This window comes from Chinchilla lanigera, unplaced genomic scaffold (assembly GCF_000276665.1).
Source record: "Chinchilla lanigera isolate Chin_1 unplaced genomic scaffold, ChiLan1.0 scaffold00024, whole genome shotgun sequence".
Lineage (NCBI taxonomy): Eukaryota > Metazoa > Chordata > Mammalia > Rodentia > Chinchillidae > Chinchilla > Chinchilla lanigera.
Window position 1 is genome coordinate 25,209,147 of NW_004955425.1, and position 15,872 is coordinate 25,225,018.

The 15,872-nt window shown below is 35.0% G+C and overlaps 1 protein-coding gene across 7 annotated transcripts in view; it reads right to left on the reverse strand.

Moving 5' to 3' along the window:
- Positions 1-15,872, reverse strand: part of Polk (polymerase (DNA directed) kappa) — a 63,316-nt gene that overhangs the window by 44,398 nt on the left and 3,046 nt on the right. For 4 of the 7 annotated variants that reach the window (XM_013514792.1, XM_005386051.2, XM_013514790.1 and 1 more), the window contains exon 2: positions 14,835-14,995. The exons of the other annotated variants lie outside the window; for them this stretch is intronic. The gene's annotated coding sequence lies outside the window, so the exon portion shown is untranslated. The remainder of the gene's footprint in view (positions 1-14,834; positions 14,996-15,872) is intronic. 7 annotated transcript variants of the gene reach the window in all.

A 15,872-nucleotide genomic window follows, 5' to 3' on the forward strand; every position in this document is an offset into this window, starting at 1 on the left:
ACAGTTTACTCAGAGAACCTTAACATACATTAATGAATATTATTTTTAAATCTTTCAGATGCTCAAACACATTTAATATTTTAACAGATTAAATACCCAGCACAAAGCTTTAGGCTGTTCTTTGTACTAATTTTAAATCCAATGAATTAAGAACATTAAGTTTAATAGAGACTGACTTAGTTCCTTGTCATTTCCATTTATTACAAAAATATTATTAAAACTTCAAGAAAATTGTAAATCATAACCACAAGGCTTTATTTTTCCATGTTCCTCTTGAATTAATTCATATACACATAAACAAACACATGCACTAAAACTATGTGCCTGCAGGTTTTTTATAATGGGAATAAGATGCAGATGCAGTTTTAGCCTGTGGTGATGGGGAGGAGGTACCTTTAAAGGTGTGGTCTAGCAGAAAGAAACGAGGTCATTGGAACACTCTTTTCAGGAGGAATTGAGACCCTGGCCCGTTTCCCGCCCTCTTCTGCTTCCCAGCTGCCAGGAGGTGAGCAACTTTAGTTTACCACATAGTACCTGCTACGATGTTTTGATTCTCACAGGTTCAAAGATATGGAGTCAGGTGACCATGGACTGGAACCTCTGAAATGGTGAGCCCAAATAAATCCTTCCTCCTTATAAATTTTCCATCTCCATTATTCTGTCATACCAATGGAGAACTGGCTAATACTGGGACATTTTGATATGCAAGGAAGCCAGACAGACCTAGATTTAAATTTATTTATTTACTTGGGGGGATATTTTCTTTTTTTTTCAATCAGATTTTATTGGTACATTTTGGATATGCATAATGATCACATTCATCGTACAGAATTTGTACCTGAATATGACATAAGTTAGTTTTTTTCCCATTACCCTCCCTTCAACTCCTCCTTCCCTCCCCATTTATAAAAGCTTTGTTTCCATGTTTTCCTTCTCTTCTCATTTTTTTAACTTTTCCCTTCTTCCCCTCCCCACTTGAACATTTTCTTCCTATTTCACAATACCTACCATACATTTTGGTTCTTATTTATACTTTTGGTTTCTGACATCAGAGAAACAAATGCTAGATTTAAATTTAACACTGAAATTTAACTAGCTGTGCCTCGTTGGGCAATTTATGTGCTTTCAAGATCTGTGAGTCTTAATATCCTGGTTTTTAAAACATTTTCCAGGGTTGTTCAAGTTTAAATGAGTGATACCATGTATCATCAATAGCCAGCACAGTAAAAACACATAGTAAGCATACAACTAAAGTGGGTTCTCTCTTCTCACTTTCATTCTTAATTTTGTAAAATGTGAATAAGCCTAAAGGCCTGGCTATAAATATTAGCATGTACATAATTGAGAAATCATGGAATAGAAAACTTCATTAAATAAATGACAAGTGAAAAAACCAAAATCACTCACACACACCACATGCCACAACTTTACAGAAATAAAAGGACAAATCCTCCCTCCTTAAAAGTAATTTATTTGTCAGGCTCTATTAATATAAAGTGTTTCTGTATGTGTTATAGATAGTGACTTTTCAATCAGTTATGCTGAGCACATGAGATCAAACTCAACATTATATATCATGACCATTAGGTATTAATTTTTGAATTTATGTGTCTTCAGATTAAAGCCTTAAAAACAATAAAGAATATTCTCTTACTGGCTCTGACTATGTGATTGTAAGTTTCTAAAAGGTTAAGAAAAATTATTTATCTCCATTAAAAAGAGCTCAGGGCTGAAGTGTATCTCAGGGATATGGTGCTTGCCTAGCATTGGCAAGGCCCTGGGGGGTTTGATCTTGAGCACCACCAAAAAGGTAAGAACTTAAAGTGATCAGATTTCAGAACACAATAGGCTTAGCACACTTGCACATCCTACTAAGTTAATACTACTTGTCCAATATCAATAAATTGCTTAAGGTTAATTTTTTTTCTTTTTTTTTGAAACAGGGTCTTGCTGTGTAGACCCTGGCTGTGTAGTTCTGGCCTTGAACTCACTATTAGCCCAGGCTGGCCTTGAACTCACAGTGATCCTCCTTCCTCAGACTCCCCAGTGCTGGGATTACAGGCATGTGCCACCACGCTAGGCCATTAAGGTTAATTTTAACAGTTATTAAATGTGTACATCATGAGATTGATCAAATGTTGACAGTAACCTTCAGCATATGAAGTATTTATTTCTACCTTGCAAAGTACACTAAGAAATAAAATTGGTTTTTAAATGCAATACACATTTCCTAATACTACTAAAATAATTATATTAGGTAATATTTTACAGTTACTAGGAAAAATAAGAAAAAGGTAAACTAAACTAATACAATATATAATTAAGTGACTAATTTCTCATGAATAGAAGCAGAAATGATGGGCTGTTACGTTCAGCATGGGTTACAAGTGTAGTTTCATGTTGCAAGCTCTTATTCTCACTTGAATCATTCACACTGGGTATGTCAGCTGCCACGGTGACAGGCCTGTGAGGAAGTCATATGAAAGAGTTTAGAAAGTAGCTCCTCCCTCAGACAAGTCTTCAGTTAAGACTGTGATCCTGAAATAGTTTGACTGTAACTTCATGAGTGAAGGGATCCAGCTAAACTGTGCCCAGATCCTTGATCTTCAAATATATATGTTCCCCCAAAGCATCTTATGGTCATAGGGATTTTTCGGAGGTGGCTGAATCCAGATTGTGTGATGCTGGGAATTAAGGATGTGTGATTAGCAGATCAGTCCACTGATTGGTTTGGCAGTTTTGGCTAAGATTAAGGGTATGAGTGCTATATGGGGCCCCAGGGAGGGTAGTCAGTATATAATATACGGGACAGAGTCTTGTCTCTCTCCCTTGTTGCTTTCACTATCTTGGTGCCACAAACTATTCTCCTCTGTGATAGCCCTCTGCCAAGCCACCCTGCCTTGGAACCAGCCAATTATGGACTGAACCCTCCACAAACTGAGCTAAATAAATCTTTCCTCCTTTAACTTTGGGTGTCAGGTATTTGGTCTCAGCAATTACAGAAAAATAACTAAGAATATATATATTCTTAAATATATATCTCATATGGATAACCATTGGGCCAGATACAAACTGTATACTAAAGACTGTTTTCAGTTGAATAAAGTGAAAATTTAAGACACACTAATAAATTGATCAACAGAATAATTTATGCTAAACAATTTATTCCCCTTAGAATCTGTATGAGAAAACTACAAAGCAGTAGTTTCTGCAGTGCTTAGAATTACTAAAATGTAAATTTAAAGAGAACAAAATTTGGCACAGAATGAATGATAAGCAGATTCTATAGAAAGGTATAAAATTAATGACAATACCTCAGTTAAGTTCTCTTTTTTTCCCCCCCGGTACTGGGAATTGAACTCACGACCTCACACTTGCCAGGCAGGCACTGTGCCTCTGAGCTAAATCCCCAGCCCCAGTTAAGTTCTTATAAATACAATAATTGGAACTGCTTGGATTTTATAGTATTTTACATTCATTATCCTATTTAATATTCAGAAGAGTAGAAGAAATTAATGTACAGATTTAGTAGGTAACTTGAATAATGTAATACAGTTAATAGCTGGCATATCTGGTACTATATTTCAGGTCTGGAGTCAAAGTACTTATATTTAATTACTAATTAATTATAATTTAATCATATTTAATTATTTAATTACTGTATTATGAAGAGAGTAAAATATAAAATTAGAATCTTACAGAAAAGAAAGAATAGCCATTTTGTATGCTGATGATAAAAATAAAATGAAAGTGATATTGATATTAAAAATTTCCATAAGGCACAATTTATCGCCTACATTTATTTTTAAGTGACATCATGATTTTGAAACCTCTCTAAAGTCTTGAACACGTTTGGATTTGGTCCCTACTATGGAGAAGAGGATGTAGTTATTCCTGAAATATTAGTAAATAAGGCTTAGTGAGTATCCTGAAAGGTGAGAAATACTATAGTAAGAAAATATATTTGGGGATCAATTGCAGATCTTCATAGTGATCCAAAGACAACTTCTTCAATAATCAGGGCGTCTACATCAAGTAGTTAATTTTTACCAGGCATTGCTTTCCCAAAAAACTCTGGTACAAATCAACTATTAAAGACTAAAGAGCTCTATATTTTTGCTTCAAGCTACAAGAAAAGGCAAAGCATTATTCATAAAAGGTAAGATTTTTTTTTTTTGGTCTGTCTTTTCAGATTTGCATGAACCATGATTTAAGGCAATTTTTTTACTAATCTGCTGATGTATTTATTGGCATATAAAACTAGATATGAAAAAATATAATTTTATCTACATATACATGTTTATATTTTAAATGCTTCTCCTGCATGTGTGTGTATATATATATATATTTAATAGAAATGTAGTAAGTACTTTACTTTATTTCAGTCTAGATGTTCCCAATATACTCCATTATATGTTTCATTTATATATATTACAGGATAATTTGTATACTTGTAAGCCATGAAGATACACAACTTTATATTTTGTAATTAGCAATTTTATTAAATTCTTAGGATGATTTCAATGTTTAGTCTAATGGTTAAAGTTAATGGTTGCTGCAAAAATATTTTATACAGAAATGCATAAAAGGAAAATTAATATAGTGGTATAATCTAGAGTGAATAACCATTAGTATTTTATTTTCTTCTTATTATTATTATTAATTATAATTTTGAGACATGGTCTCATTATGTAGTACAGGCTGGCTTTCAACTCACAGTGGTCCTCCTGTCTCATCCTCCCGAGTGCTGGAATTACAGGCCTGCACTACTGCACCTGGTCTATTAGGATTTTAGGATATTTCATTCATGACTTTTTTCTGTCTCTTTTCTACAAAAATATGATCACACTATCACATTTTCTTTGGAAACTATTTTTGCTCCTCTTAATCATGAATTTTTATTTAAATAATTACAGCCTTGTAGTATCTTTTTTTTTTGCCTTTCTGAGACAGGGTCTTGCTATGCCATTCAAGCTGGCCTTGAGCTCATTTGTAACCCAGGGTGGTCTTGAACTCGCAACAGTCCTCCTGCCTCAACTTCCCCACTGCTGAGATTACAGGCATGTGCCACCATGCCTGGCTAGCATCTCTTTTTTCTTTCATAATTTTTCAATGTATACATATTATAACTATATTTAGAAGGTTGTTGATTTCATTCTACATACTGTTTTATATTAGTATATGCTCTTCATTTCAGACTTTCTGTGGGTATTTTCCCATGCCATTATGATATTTCTAGGCATTTGAATTTATCCTTTTAGGAGTTTGCTGAAATTCTTTATTGCTCCAATATCTTTCCCTAATATTTCCAAAATTATAACATCATTTTCACGTCTGTGTAGTATTACATTTTACGGCTGGACCATATTTTACTTAAAAGCTCCCTGATGACAGGAGTTAAGACTGTTTCTAATTTTTTCTCACTATAAAAATTGCTATGATAAGTATCTATGCCTATCACCTCTTTGGCACTGTCTTAATAAGATGCTTCAGTAAAGTCAAAATAGCTGATTTGACTGAGCATGAAATTCTATCTTAAGCTTTCAAACACCGAGAGTAGAGAATAACATAATTATATGAATATAGATAGATAGATAGATATAAAGGATTGCATTTTGTTTGGAGATTTTCTTCTAAGGAATTATATTTTAGAAGCTCACAGTATTGGACAATGTACATCATTACTGGTCAAAGAAAATGCAGAAACAAAGTCCCAGAGAATTTCTTATGCTTATGTTTATTAATATTAAAACTCAAATTTAACTGACAAAGAAACAATATCCCCAGCTGACTCTTCTTATCTACTCTAATACCTCTAACTTCTATTTCATTTAGAAGAAACTGCCTTAATTTTAAAACTATTCACATTGAAAGCAGAAGTCTGCTTCCAGTTTCAAAATACCTGGAGAAAAACAAAAGCAAATAAATAAGGTATATAAGAGAATATAATATGGGGCAAAAGAACAATTGGATAAAATTTCACATTGTATGTTTTACTTAACGAGGAGCTGAAGTAGTTCGCTAAGAGAAGGAATTTGTTTTCTGCTCTATCACTTTTACTAAAAGTGAGAATTTCCTAAATGTTATCTTTGTAAAGTGCAGTGGAGAAGCAAGAATGATTTCTCTTTCACAATACTGATAGTGATTTCATTTCAGGTTATAGGTAACCTCTCTAAAGTTGGAAACTGAAACAGAAAATAGAAAATGTCAGTTTCCATGAAGCTTGGCTATATTTGCTACAAAAGCTAAGAACATATATAAATAAGTAATAACCAATTTTTTTTATTTACTGTCTTGGTTATTTTTCTCTCGTTGCTGAGACAAAATACCCAATGCCCAAAATGAAGGAAGAAAAGGTTTATTTTGCTTACAGTTTGTGAAGGTTTCAGTCCATACTTGGCTGGGTCTGAGGCAGAAGACAGCAAACCAACAAGAGCAAAGGGGGAATGGCCGCCAAACAGCAAACAGCCAGAGCAAAACCGGAGGAATCGGCAAGCAGCTTCTTTCCCTGCCTTACATTGTAAACAGGCTACCCCCACCTAAGGGGCGTGTAGCTCTCACATAATCTTTGCCCTCCTCCTCCACAGGCTCAGGATGTATACAAAGTAAGCACTCTGGCTTCCTGCTAAGTCACTTAGCCAAACCTCTTGACTCTCCAAGTTGACACAATGTATCAACCATAACATTTACCATAAGCCACTCAAGTGCTCAAGAAGCATTTGCTCATTACTCATGATTATTTGCTAATTTAGGTCTTTCAATACAACATGTATTAATAAAATACATAAGGAAATTGAGGCTTAGAGAATTTATGTGACTTATCTACAGTCACAAGAGGTAACCAAGCCAAAATTCAAACCCAGATTGTCTCCAGAGCCTACATTTTCAATTGGTATGTAAACATAACCATTGCCTAAGAGGCCAGTCTTATCTTCATGCTCAAAAGAGATTTTCATACAGAACTGACAGGCTTTTTGTTTTTGTTTTTTTTTTTGGTTTTGGTTTTTCTCCGGTACCAGGAACCGAACTCACGACCTTGCACTTGCCAGGCAGGTGCTTTTGCCGCTGAGCTAAATCCCCAGCCCCGGCTTTTTGTTTTTGTACTTTAAAGATACTACTCCACTGTTTTCTGTTAAGACCATGAGCATTCACAGTTTCTATATGTAAGATATCATTTTTCTCTGTCTTCAAGACTTTCTGCTTGAAAGTCTTGTACTTTCGTTTGTCTTTGTACTTACCCTGCATGGAACCCTTTGTACTTATCTGTGGTCCTCCATGCAGTATTAATATGTAAATATTTTCCTAATTTAAAAAGATTTCGGCCATTATTAATAGCTCTTCTTTCTTTTTTCCTCCCTTCTCTTCCTTTGGAACTTTTGTTACTGTCTTTATACTATTTTGTCAGTACTTGAGCTTCCATTTTTTTTCTATTATTATTATTTTTTAATCTTTCCTTCTTTAGGTTGGATTTTTTTTAACTCTACGTGATAGATTTGGAGTGTCAGTTTGATTGGCTCGAGGGCTTCTCGGGATTGGAGAGTGCCCTCCTCGGTGCGTCTGGGTGGGTCATGGAGGTGTGACCTTGGTACTGTTTCTGGTCCCTGACCCCTTCCTCCCTGTGCTGTGTTCCTGCTCCAGATGCCCTTCTGTCATGATGTTTCTGCCTTGGAGCCAGCAGATCATGCAATGAAACCTCTGAAATCATCAGCTAAATTAAACCTCTTCTGCTTTAAATTATGGGTTTTAGTTATTTCCTCACCATGGGAAAGTTGACTAATATCTCCATCTTGAAGACAGACTGACCAATTCCTGTCATGATTTTGCCATTAAGCCCAACCAAAACCTTCCTTTTTAATTTCAGACTTCTTTTAGTTGTAAAAATTCCATTTGGTTATTTTTGTATTTATTTCTGCTGAGACTTCTTTTTAGGCATACAAATGTAATGCTTTGCTTCAATAAATGTAGTTTTCAAGTTACTATAAAGTCTTTGTCAGATAATTTCAACGTTGAGTGGTCTTAGGGTTGACATCTTGCCTTCTCTTTTGAAAAACATTCCACATTTTCCAGGCTCATGATTTTTGTCTTTTTGAGACAAAGTCCTGCTATGCAGCTTACTTGTAACCCAGGCTGGTCTTGAACTCGCAAAGATCCAAGTGCTGGGATCATAGGCAAGCGCCACCACGCCCGACTGTTTTTAATAGGCGATTGAGCTGAAAACTTATTATGGTCTGGCAGGCAGAGAGGCTCAGATGTCCATTCAGACTGCTTTCAGTTTGCTTTGGCATGCAGATATAGGCCAGCCACAGACCTACGTGAAGCCTACATAGTATATGGCATTTAGAATTTCCATCCCTTGGTTCTCTCATTTGCTGGGTGCACTCCCCACTCTCTGGTGGCTTTGGTTGCTCAAATCCTCTTGCCCTGGTGTATCCAGAAAGGATGGTTAAGTTTTCTGTGGAATTTTAATTGTGTTGCATTGGTCTACTCATAAGGCAAAACTGCAAAACAAATGAGAATCTTACTCTGTAAGGGTCACTTCTTCCAAGTTGGTTTTGTTTTTTTGTTTTTGCTTTTTGAGACAGAGTCTCCCTATGCAGTTCAGGCTGGCCTTAAGCTCACTTTGAAGCCCAGCCTGTCTTGAACTCGCAATGATCCTCCTGCCTCAGGCTCCTCCTTCTCTAACCCAGCTACCACTCCCATATTGCATGTATTCACATTTTTTTCCTTTTTTTTTGTTTTTTTTTGTTTTTTTTTGTTTTTCTCCGGTACCGGGAACCGAACTCACGACCTTGCGCTTGCCAGGCAGGCGCTTTTGCTGCTGAGCTAAATCCCCAGCCCCTCCTATTTTCCCAAAAATAAACCCTTAACTGAGAAAGAGAAAAGGGGCTTTCCAAGACTTAAAAAGCCCCGGCCCCTTTTAAAAAGAATATTACCTACAAAAGCTGTTTGAATTATGTACCTATTTAATTTAATCTTAACTGCAAAAGTTTGTGTGCTTGTTCCATGAAAAGTTAACAATAATCCCTGAAGCAAAGACTTTTTAAACAAAATGGGGAAATATTCGTTTGATATATATATTATGTGTAATATTATTTCCTATTTTTTTTAAATGCAAAAATTTCACTAGATTGAGGAAAGACAAATCAATTAGTGTAGTAAGATATACTTTGATCTTTATGATAAGGAGTGCCTTCTTTGGTCAAATTATTATTATTCTAGAATGAATTACAATGGTTAACCTTCTCACTTGGGCCAGGAAAAGGAAATGCAAATAGTTCATACTTAGTTGTGAAATAAAATTAAGGAATGCAGTTTATTAAACCTCAGTGTATCTTCAGGATCTATGAGGTCCAATTTTAATGTTTGAGTTTTTTCCTTGGGCAACTTTATTTGTAACTACTGATATTCTGTATCTTATACTTTCTTAGACATCTTTCAAAGCACAAAAAAGAAACTACTCCTAAAATACTTAATAATAAAATTCTTTCAATATTGCAATTACTGTGGGTCATCACTCCTATATAAATTGAAGATATATAATGGTATCTTAGGGATCTTAATTTTCCTATATTTTAAGTATTTTGTTATTTCATTATCCTTCGAATTAGTCATTATTCATTATTTTTAGCAGCTATGCTAAAAATAAATAAAAATGGATTAATGGAATAATTGTAGTGAAATCCAATCATTATTCTATCATCTCTCAGTTTTCATATTGTGTTGCCTATGGTTATTTTGGATTGTAGGTGTATCCCACTATGGCTGGTTCAGTCTCTCTTTCTTTCTTGGTAGCTTTTATTGAACACATTTCAGAGTTCTGAGTTTTTCATTTTCTGCTCATCATGTTAAGAAGAAAACTGACAGAAGTGTTTTCAAAATTATTAGACAAATCTGAAAATGAATGCAAAGAGACAAACAGCATTCTTGATTATGATGATGATATTGGTCGTAGACGTAAAATCACAGCCTGAATTCTCTGATGATTCAGAGATATTATTTTTCCAAACTGTAGAATAAGTGAATGGACAATGAATTTGTAAGGACAAAGAGGAACTATGACATTCCTGTCCAGTTAGTCATCCAGTGGGAAGGACTTCATCATGGTGTATTTTGCAAAACAACTCAGAACACTGCATTTTCCTAAAAGGATGCTATATGACAGTGTTTATTCATCCTTGAAGACGTATGTGTAGTAAAAGTTACTTGATATGTTTCTAAGTGGACAAGTACAAATGTACCTACCAAGGGGACAGAAAAGAAATTGATGATACAGAAGAAATTTATTGGGCTTATAATACTAATTTATAAATGTATAAATGAAATATTTGCAATCAAGGAGGAAAGAACATGGTTGTCTTCTCTTTAACAAGACTATTAATGTCAGATTTTCAGTGTTTTGGGGTTTTGATGATAGAAGTATGAGATAAAAAACCAGGAAGAGTGATTAGCTAGGATCTATTAATTAAAGATGCATATGAAATCTAGAGTCTTTATTTATATATCGATAGTTCCAGGTTCAAGCATAAGAGTCAATGAGCAACTACTTGATTTCCAAGGACATGTTTCACTCAGTTTCTCATTGCTGGGATAAAATACCCAACACCTACCAGTGAAAGGGCAAAAGTTTTACTTTAGCTCAGTTTGTAGAGGTTAAGTGCATAGTCAGCTGGTTCCAAGGCAGGGCAGCATGGCAGAGGGGCATGGCAGAGGACAAACAGTCCATGGAAGGGCAGGTAGAAAGCAGTAAAAGCAGAGAGCCCATTTCCCTTCCGTCCCTTTGTATTCCATCCAGACTATAAACCCATTAGTGGGTGCCACCCACACCCAGGGTGGGGCTTCCTGCTTCAGTAAATCCATTTAGCCACACCCCAAACCACTCTAATCCAAATAGGGGACTAATCAGGATATCACACATCCTCACTTCACATTCCTACAGCTGAGCTCCAGCTGCTTCCCAAAAGCCCCACCTATAAGCACGTGAGGCTTTGGGGGAGGGGGATACCCCCATTGAAGCCATAACTAGTTTGCAGTGTTTTGATTTTTATTACAATCTAAAATTGTAAATGTGTATTTTATTGCATTTTTATTACTTCTAAGATCATAAAGTGGCTCAAAAATATAAAAAAGATACTAAATGGTAGTGATTATTTTATACAATATCAAAGGTTATCAGTATGCTATTCTCTTACTGACATAAAACAAAAGGATAGTTCCAATGGGTCCCAGACATTATTTAAATTATTTTTGGGTAATTAGAACACAGACTTGTTCAAATATACCAGCAAGAAAAAAAATGTGAACTAGGTACATTTTATTGCAATTTTAAAAGGTATGTAAATTCATTTTCTTTTCAGAAAATTTTTTTTAAAAATTGTAATATGCCTAGAATATAATCTAGTTTTGACAGATTCTGGGTTTGACAGAAATGTTTCATCATTTTAAATCATTCAGGATGATAGTCTTTTGTTGTTTTTAAAATATATAGTATAACCTTCCAAGGTCCAAAGTCTGGGCTACATTTCTACCTTTGGCAACTTAATTTCCTTATATGTAAAATAAAGATAATGAATATCTTGAAAGATTTTTGTGACAAGTGAATAATAAACTTAATGAACCTAAAACTATGATCTTTTTTTTTTTTTGGTTTATTCTCCAGTACCGGGAGCCGAACTCACGACCTTGCGCTTGCCAGGCAGGCGCTTTTGCCGCTGAGCTAAATCCCCAGCCCCTAAAACTGCAATCTTAAGGAGGTACTTGATAAATGCATCCTCCTTACAGAAAGCTGTGATGGAACTTAGTTCTTTGGTCTCTTACTAATTGCAATCATGCTGGTGATTTCTTCCTGGGCCTTGTTAATTGCAGTTGTTATAGGTTCCTTTCAATCACCAACCAACTTATTTCATTTATCAATAAAGATTTACTGAGGCCAGTGATATAGCCCAGCAGTACAAGCTCTGCCTGGCAAGTGCAAGGTCCTGAGTCTGATTCCCAGCACAAAAAATACACAAAGATTTACTGAACACCTACAAAGTGACAGGTAATTTTAAATCTTAACTTGGTCATTAATAATGATGTAATTATTAAATATGTATCTGTATCTTTATATGTATGATTATTGTCAGGATTCTGAGACAGTAAAATGCTAGAAAATAATGAATCAATGAACAATGTAACAAGTCTCATTTTTATAGCACTCCAGTCAAAATCATCATTTAGCTAGGTGTGGTGGCACACATCTGTAATCCTAGCACTCAGGAGGCTGACGCAGGAGGACTACCAAAAGTTTGAAGCCACCCTGGACTACACAGTGAAGTCAAGGACAGCCTGAATTGCATAGTGAGATCCTGTCTCAAAAAAAAAAAAAGACTTGCTAAATGATGATCTTTTTTTCTTTTTGAGACAGGGTCTTGCTATGTAGTTCAGGCTGGCCTTGAACTCACTGTGTAGTTCAGGTAGCCCAGACTGGCCTCGACCTCACAACGATCCTCCTGCCTCAGACTCCAGAGTGCAGGTATTACAAGCGTGTACCACCATGCCAGGCCAAGTCATAATAAATACTTAAACAGAGGTAAGTATAAACTGTATTTTTATAAAACTGTATCATTATAGAAATATGTGTTTTACCCACATTTTTTAGCTTATTTAAGAACAAGAAGATCTGAAATTACAGTAAGAGTGAAACAATAAAAGGGTCAGCAAAATAAACTGAAAGCAAAACATTTACAAAAGAGCTATCACGAAGATTCTAAAAAATAACACTGCTGTATATAATAGGACTTTAAAACATTCACAAGAGAAGTTCTCAATGTAACAGAAAAGAAGTTAAAGTTAAAAGACCCAAAAGCTTGACCAAAAATAAATTAACAGAACAGAAAAATGTGTGTACACGTAGACACTATTATCATTATTCATCTGTTATAAATACATAATATGTACTTTTTAGAATAAAGTATTTTTAGTTACAGTGAAATCTATGTAATGAAATACCAACAGCTACTGCTGACAAATACCCCAGAAAAACCAAACAGATATAATAAATAAAAGATAATGGAATACACCTCCAATTCTATTCAACAATAAATAAGACTATTTCTGCTTGAAACATAACTAGCTTGGGTTTCCTCTGTACAACAGGAAACAGGATAAAAGGATAACAGACATACCCTTTGAAATTCTGTGAAATCACTCTTATTCTTGAATGTCTGAATTTTCAATGTGACATGACATATTCCCAAATTACTGTATGTACTACAACAAGATTAAGGAGTATCCCTATACTCTAAACTCCCATTCTCTGCAAGACGTAATTGTCCTTGAAAAATTAAATGACACAAATAAACACTAAGGGACTCTGAGATACTAGATATGAAAAATCATTTTAAGGATAAAGTAATAGCTGGTGGCTCAATCACAGCACTCTAGGAGGCTAAGGTAGGTAAACTGGAGCCCAGCCCAGGCAACTGAACAATTTAGTGAGACCTTGTCTCAAAAATAAAAGGGAGTTGCAGCTCAGTACATGGGCCTTGGGTTCAATCCCCAGCACTATAAGGAAAAAAAAGACAAAGTAACTGAAAAAGACATGGCAGTATGTATAAGAATACAACAATAATGATAGTAATAAAAAAAACCACATCAATCTAATGGAGTGTAGATGGTCAAAAGCAGAGAAAAAGCAAGGAGGGTAAACAGTTGCAGCGCCTATTGAAAATATCCATCTCCATAGTAGGGATAACCTAGCTTAATGCTATTAACCATTTGGAGTCACAATTAATTCACCCTGGTGGGAGATAAAGATATGACAGTGATATACGAACAAAGAACATGAAGTGTACATTTGAGACCAAAATAAAGAAGAATTGGTGGGGCTTAGAAAAATGGAGAAAAGAGCAGGAGTTCTTGCAGTACTGAGGTAGGAAACAGGATTGTGACTGGGGATATAGCTCAGTGGCATAAGCACCTGCCTGGCAAGTGCAAGGTCGTGAGTTCGATCCCCAGTACCGAAAAAAAAAAAAAAAAAAAAAAAAAGGAAACAGGATTGAAGTAATAATTAAGAACAGACACAGGGCTGAGGGTATAGCTTAGTTGTAGAACCTCTGCTTAGCATATGAGTCCTGGGTTTGAATTAGAGCACTACACACACACACACACACACACACACACACGCGCGCGCGCGCATGTTCCAGGCAACTGGAAAAGTTTGTTCTACCTTTTTAAAAAACTTGATAAATCCTTTATAGTTCATACAGACTAGTAAATCTGGGTTGCTTACAACGGGCATGAACACACTTGCTAATATCATGTCCTAATTGAAAATAAATTTGGAAGACATGCATGCCAGATGAGACAAAATACAATCATATTTAAGTACCAACACAAAAGATTACAACGAACACATGAGCAGTCCCCTCAATACACTACATTCACTTTACATGTGTTTGTATATCCACTTCTGTGAGTACACTTATAACTATTTTACAGTAATTCTGTACAATGTCACTAAGAGATATATCACATGCAAACTTCTCATAGCCCCTTATGTTTCTGAAACTAGAATTTTCTTAATCAGAAATGGAGGTAGATACATTCAGCACACTTCACATAAATGAATATCCACTTTGACATTTATTAAATATACATTCAAAGTCATATGATTATTAGGGATGAAGCCAGTTAGGGTCCACACCCTAGAAGAGTCCTCCAATTTTAAGTTTAAGGTGACTCACCATATTAGTAGAAATTTCATGATTCTGTAATGGGCCTGAGAGGAACCCAAGGAAAGGCTAATATGATTTATCAGTCAAAACAGGAAAAAAAATGTAGCCAACAATGCTCACCTTATATGATTTTAAAGGAGTAAATCCGATCATATATTTAAAGTATCTGGCCAATGTAGATAATACTATAAAGATGTCATTTCTTCACAAATTAAGTGCATTCTCAATCCAAATCCCCACACAATCTTGCATGCAATTTTACAAGTTATTCTAAAATTCATCTATAAAAGAAGATATAGAAAAATATCCAAATGAAAAAGAACATGAGAATTTTTCAATCATATATATGAAAATAGTGTAAAAAAGTAATTAAGGCAGTATTTGGTAGTGTAGACATTGAGAAAATGATCAATGAAAAAGAACAGTATCCTGACACAGGCCTTTATATATATGGGTTCTGTACAGCATAAATATAGAAAGGAATGAACAGACCACTGTACTGGTAACGTGTTCAGCCAAGTGGCCACTTTTAAAAACCAATTAAATTCCTACTTGTATCAATACACAAAAATAAATCCCAGGTAGATTCAAGTTTTAAAAGTAATAGGTATAGTAGCTCATGTCTGTAATCTTAGCCCTCTGGGATGCTGAGGCAGGAGAATCATAAGTTTGAGCTCAGCCTGGGAAAAATGAAAAATAAAAAAAGGCCTGAGGATGTAGCTCAGTGTGAAAGCCCTGGGTTCAATTTCCAGTATTGGAAAAAAATTGTAAAAGTAAAATTAATAAAAGAAGTACTACAACATTTATATGAGGCTCGGAGAAGGGCCTCAGTAAGACAAAACTCAAAAGCCATCATTTTCACCAAAGAATAGAGACAGTGCATATATTTTATTCTTCCACTGCAACTTCTTTCCACTAACAATAATGAAGTAAATCTCAGTCTCTACTGTGGATATCTAATCATTACACAAAATTCTTTCTGTACTTAAAAAATTTTACTTATGTAAGTATGAAGAAATAATATAGGAAAAAGTTATTTTTTTAGACAGGGTCTCACTGTACTTCAAGCTGTTCTTGAACTCACTATGTAGCTCAGGCAGGCCGCAAATTTGCCAATCCTTGTGCCTTATCATTTCTTTCTTTCTTTTTTTTTTTTTT